Genomic DNA, 8713 nt, shown 5'->3' with positions numbered 1-8713 from the left:
CCCCTTTCTGTGTCCATGTGTTCTCATTGTTCAATTCCCACCTATGAGTGAGAACATGTGGTGTTTGGTTTCTTGTCCTTGTTATAGTTTGCTGAGAATGATGGTTTCCACCTTCATCCATGTCCCTACAGAGGACGTGAACTCATCATTTTTTATGGCTGAATAGTATTCCATGGTGTATATGTGCCACATTTTCTTAATCCAGTCTATCATTGTTGAACATTTGGCTTGGTTCCAAGTCTTTGCTATTGTGAATAGTGCCACAATAAACATACAAGTGCATGTGTCTTTATAGCAGCATGACTTATAATCCTTTGGGTGTATACCCAGTAATGGGATGGCTGGGTCAAATGGTATTTCTAGTTCTAGACCCCTGAGGAATCACCACACTGACTTCCACAATGGTTGAACTAGTTTACAGTCCTACCAACAGTGTAAAAGTTTTTCTGTTTCTCCACATCCTCTCCAGCACCTGTTTTTTCCTGACTTTTTAATGATTGCCATTCTAACTGGTGTGAGATGGCATCTCATTATGGTTTTGATTTACATTTCTCTGATGGCCAGTGATGATGAGCATTTTTTCATGTGTCTTCTGGCTGCATAAATGTCTTCTTTTGAGAAGTGTCTGTTCATATCCTTCACCCACTTTTTGATGGGGTTGTTTGTTTTTTTCCTGTAAATTTGTTTGAGTTCATTGTAGATTCTGGATATTAGCCCTTTGTCAGAGGAGTAGATTGCAAAAATTTTCTCCCATTTTGTAGGTTTCCTGTTCACTCTGATGGTAGTCTCTTTTGCTCTGCAGAAGCACTTTAGTTTAATTAGATCCCACTTGTCAATTTTGGCTTTTGTTGCCATTGCTTTTGGTGTTTTAGACATGAAGTCCTGGCCCATGCCTATGTCCTAAATGGCATTGCTTAGGTTTTCTTCTAGGGTTTTTATGGTTTTAGGTCTAACATTTAAGTCTTTAATCCATCTTGAATTAATTTTTGTATAAGGTGTAAGGAAGGGATCCATGTTCAGCTTTTTACATATGGCTAGCCAGTTTTCCCAGCACCATTTATTAAATAGGGAAGCCTTTCCCTATTTCTTGTTTTTGTCAGGTTTGTCAAAGACCAGATGGTTGTAGATATGTGGCATTATTTCTGATGACTCTGTTCTGTTCCATTGGTCTATCTCTGTTTTGGTCTCAGTTCCATGCTGTTTTGGTTACTGTAGCCTTTTAGTATAGTTTGAAGTCAGGTAGAGTGATACCTCCAGCTTTCTTCTTTTGGCTTAGGATTGAATTGGCAATGTGGGCTCTTTTTTGGGTCCTTATGAACTTTAAGGTAGTTTTTTCCAATTCTGTGAATAAAGTCATTGGTAGTTGATGGGGATGGCATTGAATCTATACATTACCTTGGGCAATATGGCCATTTTCAAGATATTGATTCTTCCTACCCATAAGCATGGAATGTTCTTCCATTTGTTTGTATCTTCTTTTATTTCATTGAGCAGCGGTTTGTAGTTCTCCTTGAAGAGGTCCTTCACGTTCCTTATAAGTTGGATTCCTAGGTATTTTATTCTCTTTGAAGTAATTGTGAATGGGATTTCACTCATGATTTGGCTCTCTGTTTGTCTTTTATTGGTGTATAAGAATGCTTGTGATTTTTGCACATTGATTTTGTATCCTGAGACTTTGCTGAAGTTGCCTATCAGCTTAAGGAGATTTTGGGCTGAGACAATGGGGTTTTCTAGATATACAATCATGTCATCTGCAAACAGGGACAATTTGGCTTCCTCTTTTCCTAATTGAATACCCTTTATTTCCTTCTCCTGCCTGATTGCCCTGGCTAGAACTTCCAACACTATGTTGAATAGGAGTGGTGATAGAGGGCATCCCTGTCTTATGCCAGTTTTCAAGGGAATGCTTCCAGTTTTTGCCCATTCAGCATGATACTGGCTGTGGGTTTGTCATAGATAGCTCTTATTATTTTGAGATACATCCCATCAATACCTAATTTATTGAGAATTTTTAGCATGAAAGGCTGTTGAATTTTGTCAAAGGACTTTTCTGCATCTATTGAGAAAATCATATGGTTTTTGTCATTGGTTCTGTTTATATGCTGGATTACATTTATTGATTTTTGTATGTTGAACCAGCCTTCCATCCCAGGGATGAAGCCCACTTGATCATGGTGGATAAGCTTTTTGATGTGCTGCTGGATTAGGTTTGCCAGTTTTCTATTGAGGATTTTTTCATCCATGTTCATCAGAAATATTGGACTAAAATTTTCTTTTTTTGTCATGTCTTTACCAGGGTTTGGTATCAGGATGATGCTGGCCTCATAAAATGAGTTAAGGAAGATTTCCTCTTTTTCTATTGATTGGAATAGTTTCAGAAGGAATGGTACCAGCTCCTCTTTGTACCTCTGGTAGAATTCGGCTGTGATAGTTTACTGAGAATGATGATTTCCAATTTCATCCATGTCCCTACAAAGGATGTGAACTCATCATTTTTTATGGCTGCATAGTATTCCATGGTGTATATGTGCCACATTTTCTTAATCCAGTCTATCATCGTTGGACATTTGAGTTGGTTCCAAGTCTTTGCTATTGTGAATAATGCCGCAATAAACATACGTGTGCATGTGTCTTTATAGCAGCATGATTTATAGTCCTTTGGGTATATACCCAGTAATGGGATGGCTGGGTCGAATGGAATTTCTAGTTCTAGATCCCTGAGGAATCGCCACACTGACTTCCACAATGGTTGAACTAGTTTACAGTCCCACCAACAGTGTAAAAGTGTTCCTATTTCTCCACATCCTCTCCAGCACCTGTTGTTTCCTGACTTTTTAATGATTGCCATTCTAACTGGTGTGAGATGGTATCTCATTGTGGTTTTGATTTGCATTTCTCTGATGGCCAGTGATGGTGAGCATTTTTTCATGTGTTTTTTGGCTGCATAAATGTCTTCTTTTGAGAAGTGTCTGTTCATGTCCTTCGCCCACTTTTTGATGGGGTTGTTTGTTTTTTTCTTGTAAATTTGTTGGAGTTCATTGTAGATTCTGGATATTAGCCCTTTGTCAGATGAGTAGGTTGCGAAAATTTTCTCCCATTTTGTAGGTTGCCTGTTCACTCTGATGGTTGTTAACAAAAAACCAAACACCGCATATTCTCACTCATAGGTGGGAATTGAACAATGAGAACACATGGACACAGGAAGGGGAACATCACACTCTGGGGACTGTTGTGGGGTGGGGGGAGGGGGGAGGGATAGCATTGGGAGATATACCTAATGCTAGATGACGAGTTGGTGGGTGCAGCGCACTAGCATGGCACATGTATACATATGTAACTTACCTGCACATTGCGCACATGTACCATAAAACCTAAAGTATAATAATAATAATAATAATAATAAAAGAAAGAAAAAAAAAATACAATGCACAAACCCAAAACAATGATAATGTATTCACGAGAGAGACATGTAAATAAATTGTATTTAAAAAAAAAAAAAATAAAAATAAAATAAAATATAAAAAAAAAAAAAAAAAAAAAAAAAAAAAAAAAAAAAAAAAAAAAAAAAAAAAAAAAAAAAAAGAATTCGGCTGTGAATCCATCTGGTCCTGGACTTTTTTTTGTTGGTAAGCTATTAATTATTGCCTCAATTTCAGAGCCTGTTATTGGTCTATTCAGAGATTCAATTTCTTCCTGGTTTAGTCTTGGGAGGGTGTATGTGTCAAGTAATTTATCGATTTTTTCTGGATTTTCTAGTTTATTTGCATAGAGGTGTTTATAGTATTCTCTGATGGTAGTTTGTATTTCTGTGGGATTGGTGGTGTTATCCTCTTTATCATTTTTTATTGCATTTATTTGATTCCTCTCCCTTTTCTTCTTTTTTAGTCTTGCTAGCGGTCTATCAATTTTGTTGATCTTTTCAAAAAACCAGCTCCTGGATTCATTGCTTTTTTGAAGGGATTTTGTGTCTCTATTTCCTTCAGTTCTGCTCTGATCTTAGTTATTTCTTGCCTTCTGCTAGCTTTTGAATGTGTTTCCTCTTGCTTCTCTAGTTCTTTTAATTGTGATGTTAGGGTGTCAATTTTAGATCTTTCCTGTCTTCTCTTGTGGGCATTTAGTGCTATAAATTTCCCTCTACACACTGCTTTAAATGTGTCCCAGAGATTCTGGTATGTTGTGTCTTTGTTCTCGTTGGTTTCAAAGAACATCTTTATTTCTGCTTTCATTTCCTTATGTACCCAGTAGTCATTCAGGAGCAGGTTGTTCAGTTTCCATGTAGTTGAGTGGTTTTGAGTGAATTTCTTAATCCTGAGTTCTAGTTTGATTGCACTGTGGTTAGAGAGACTGTTTGTTATAATTTCTGTTCTTTTACATTTGCTGAGGAGTGCTTTACTTCCAAATATGTTGTCAATTTTGGAATAGATGTGGTGTGGTGCTGAAAAGAATGTATATTCTGTTGATTTGGGATGACGAGTTCTGTAGATGTCTATTAGGTCCACTTGGTGCAGAGCTGAGTTCAGTTCCTGGATATCCTTGTTAACTTTCTGTCTCGTTGATCTGTCTAATGTTGACAGTGGAGTGTTAGTGTCTCCCATGATTAGTGTGTGGGAGTCTAAGTCTCTTTTTAGGTCTCTAAGGACTTGTTTTATGAATCTGGGTGCTCCTTTACTGGGTGCATATATATTTAGGATAGTTAGCTCTTCTTGTTGAATTGATCCCCTTATCATTATGTAATGGCCTTCTTTGTCTCTTTCGATCTTTGTTGGTTTAAAGTCTGTTTTATCAGAGACTAGGATTGCAATCCCTGGCTTTTTTTGTTTTCCATTTGCTTGGTAGATCTTCCTCCAACCCTTTATTTTGAGCCTATGTGTGTCTCTGCACATGAGACGGGTTTCCTGAATACAGCACACTGATGAGTCTTGACTCTTTATCCAATTTGCCAGTCTGTGTCTTTTAATTGGAGCATTTAGCCTATTTACATTTAAGGTTAATATTGTTATGGGTGAATTTGATTCTGTCATTATGATGTTAGCTGGTTATTTTGCTAGCTAGTTGATGCAGTTTCTTCCTAGCCTCAATGATCTTTACAATTTGACATGTTTTTGCAGTGGCTGGTAGCAGTTGTTCCTTTCTATGTTTAGTGCTTCCTTCAGGAGCTCTTTTAGGGCAGGCCTGGTGGTGACAAAAATCTCTCAGCATTTGCTTGTCTGTAAAGGATTTTATTTCCCCTCACTTATGAAGCTTAGTTTGGCTGGATAAGAAATTCTGGGTTGAAAATTCTTTTCCTTAAGAATGTTGAATATTGGCCTCCACTCTCTTCTGGCTTGTAGAGTTTCTGCTGAGAGATCAGCTGTTAAGCTGATGGGCTTCCTTTTGTGGGTAACCTGACCTTTCTTTTTGGCTGCCCTTAACATTTTTTCCTTCATTTCAACTTTGGTGAATCTGACAATTATGTGTCTTGGAGTTGCTCTTCTCAAGGAGTATCTTTGTGGTATTCTCTGTATTTCATGAATGTGAATGTTGGCCTGCCTTGCTAGATTGGGGAAGTTCTCCTGAGAATATCCTGCAGAGTGTTTTCCAACTTGGTTCCATTCTCCCTGTCACTTTCAGGTATACCAATGAGACATAGATTTGGTCTTTTCTTATAGTCCCATGTTTCTTGGAGCCTTTGCTCATTTCTTTTTGTTGTTTTTTCTCTAAACTTCTCTTCTCATTTCACTTCATTCATTTGATCTTCCATCCCTGATACCCTTTCTTCCAGTTGATAGAATCGGCTACTGAGGCTTGTGCGTTCATCACACAGTGCTCATGCCTTGGTTTTCAGCTCCTTCGGTTCCTTTAAGGACTTCTTTGCATTGGTTATTCTAGTTAGCCATTCATCTAACTTTTTTTTTCAAGGTTTTTCACTTCTTTGCCATGGGTTCAGACTTCCTCCTTTAGCTCGGAGTAGTTTGGTCGTCTGAAGCCTTCTTCTCTCAGTTTGTCAAAGTCATTCTCCGTCCAGCTTTGTTCCATTGCTGATGAGGAGCTGCATTCCTTTGGAGGAGGAGAGGCTTTCTGATTTTTAGAGTTTCCAGTTTTTCTGCTCTGTTTTTTCCCCATGTTTGTGGTTTTATCTACCTTTAGTCTTTGATGATAGTGACGTACAGATGGGATTTTGGTGTGGATGTCCTTTCTGTTTGTTAGTTTTCCTTCTAACAGTCAGGACTCTCAGCTGCAGGTCTGTTGGAGTTTGCTGGAAGTCCACTCCAGACCCTGTTTGCTTGTGTATCAGCAGCGGAGGCTGCAGGACAGCGGATATTGGTGAGCAGCAAATGTTGCTGCCTGATCATTCCTCTGGAAGTTTTGTCTCACAGGAGTACCCAGCTGTGTGAGGTGTCAGTCTGCCCCTACTAGGGTGTGCCTCCCAGTTAGGCTACTTGGGGGTCAGGGATCCACTTGAGGAGGCAGTCTGTCTGTTCTCAGATCTCCAGCTGCGTGCTGGGAGAACCACTACTCTCTTCAAAACTGTCAGACAGGGACATTTAAGTCTGCAGAGGATTCTGCTGCCTTTTGTTGGAGTCTACAGAGGCAGGCAGGCCTCCTTGAGCTGCAGTGGGCTCCACCCAGTTTGAGGTTCCAGACCACTTTTTTACCTACTCAAGCCTCGGCAATGGTGGTCCCCCCTCCCCCAGCCTCGCTGCCACCTTGCAGTTTGATCTCAGACTGCTGTGCTAGCAATGAACCAGGCTCCATGGGCGTAGGACCCTCTGAGCCAGGCGTGGGATATAATCTCCTGGTGTGCCATTTGCTAAGACCATTGGAAAATTGCAGTATTAGGGTGGGAGTGACCCAATTTTCCAGGTGCCGTCTGTTTCCCTGACCCCTTAAGCTTCCCAGGTGAGGTGATGTCTTGCCCTGCTTCAGCTCACACTCAGTGCACTTCATCCACTGTCCTGCACCCACTTTCCAACACTCCCCAGTGAGATGAACCTGGTATCTCAGTTGTAAATGCAGAAATCACCCATCTTCTGTGTTGCTCATGCTGGGAGCTGTACACTGAAGCTGTTCCTATTCGGCCATCTTGGCTTCACCCCCAAGACCTTCCAGTATTTGTTTAGGCAACACAAAAGAGACAAGTAGCTTGGAGACTCTTTGGGAGGAAGCTGATTGTCTTTCCTGATCTCCCTTTTTTAAGTTCACCATTAAATCAAGTATTTTATACCGCAAATATATCTAATTTTGGCATCCTTGCCTGTCTCGTTTTTCACTTTCTTACCAGTACTCAGAGTTCATGTCTCACTGATTTACTTAATAAACATTAATTGAGTGCTCACTACATGCACACACTCTCCTGGTTTTCTTCCTCTCTTAAGACCTAAAGCTCAGTACTTCTTCTCTGACTTCAACCTTTGTTTTTCCTTCTTTAGTTGTAACTACAAAGCTCTCTTTCCTCTGACTATGAAGCCCTAAGTAATGGAGCCAATATTCCATCCCAGTCCCTGAGATTTCAGAAGTCATATCTCAACCAGGTTTGTCCTAGGACAGTGAGTAGAACAACTGGACAAAGAGTGAGGGGTAGGAAAATTCATCCAGGAAGTGATCGCATTCTGGAATAAGAGTGGCTGTTTCATGAACTATGCTGTCTCTGAAGTTCTTTCCCAAAAAGGAATGGTTTTGTTGATGCTACATTTTCAATGTGAAAGGCGAATTGTGCATATACACCTCTGTAATCACATATGAGATGTTATAAGGCTCCTGTGATCACATGTATTCATGTATACAGTATTTCATTCCATTTAAGGTAACGACAGCATCCAGAATATGGATGAGAAAATTTCCATATGAATATATTTGTGTTTACTCTCAGGGGAAAAGGCTGTAATGAAATAAATCTGTGAAGTTCAAATTGTAGGTGTGATCAATAGTCATTCTCCAGAGCCTCATCCTTGTTTAATAAGATTCCATTTGGCACCAGAACATGGTAAGGATTTGATGTAACCTAAATGGGGTTCTGAGCTATGAACTTGTTCCACTTGGTTGTGCTCCAAATCACCAGCCAGTTTACTCAGCTTTCGGTAACAGAAAGAAGCACAACTTCACCACAGCTCAAAGAGCATGTTGGGCCAAGGCAAAAATCTTCTAATTGGATGAACTGAATCAGAAAGCCGAGCACTGGGGAAGAAGTTCCATGAAGATTGCACTGGAGTGAATGAGTTGTAATTTGTGTAATAGGAGATTAGAACAGGCAGAAGATTTGTTGGTACAAATATGACGTGCTGTTGCTGGAATGAAAAAGGCATTGTCCTCTTATTAATTATTCTATTTTAATTGCTCCTTTAAAGTGATGCTTTGGTACCTGAAATGGTGTATGATTAAAAAATAAATAAGAGTGATACTTTCAAATTATCAGCAACATCTGGAAGTTTCTCTTCCTATATGAATTGGTTAACTATACTGAATATTTCTGTGGAATTCCTATGAAATATCTATCTTCTGAGAAGTAATCTCCTATACACATGCACTGTATCTTCCTTTCATATCCTCCTTTAACTGAGATTCCACTTCTTCATTAGAGACATTACCTCCACTTTACTTCAGCCCTCCACAATTATGCTCATTGTCTGGACCTCATAATCACCCAGAAATGTTATACTTGATACAATTTTTTCAATACCATTAAGATCTCCAGTCCCCAAGATCCTTCAACTTTAGCTAAATCTATGGGGACTTC

This window comes from Pongo abelii, chromosome X (assembly GCF_028885655.2).
Source record: "Pongo abelii isolate AG06213 chromosome X, NHGRI_mPonAbe1-v2.0_pri, whole genome shotgun sequence".
In the NCBI taxonomy this organism is placed as follows: domain Eukaryota; kingdom Metazoa; phylum Chordata; class Mammalia; order Primates; family Hominidae; genus Pongo; species Pongo abelii.
Note: the sequence above shows the minus strand (reverse complement) of the source record.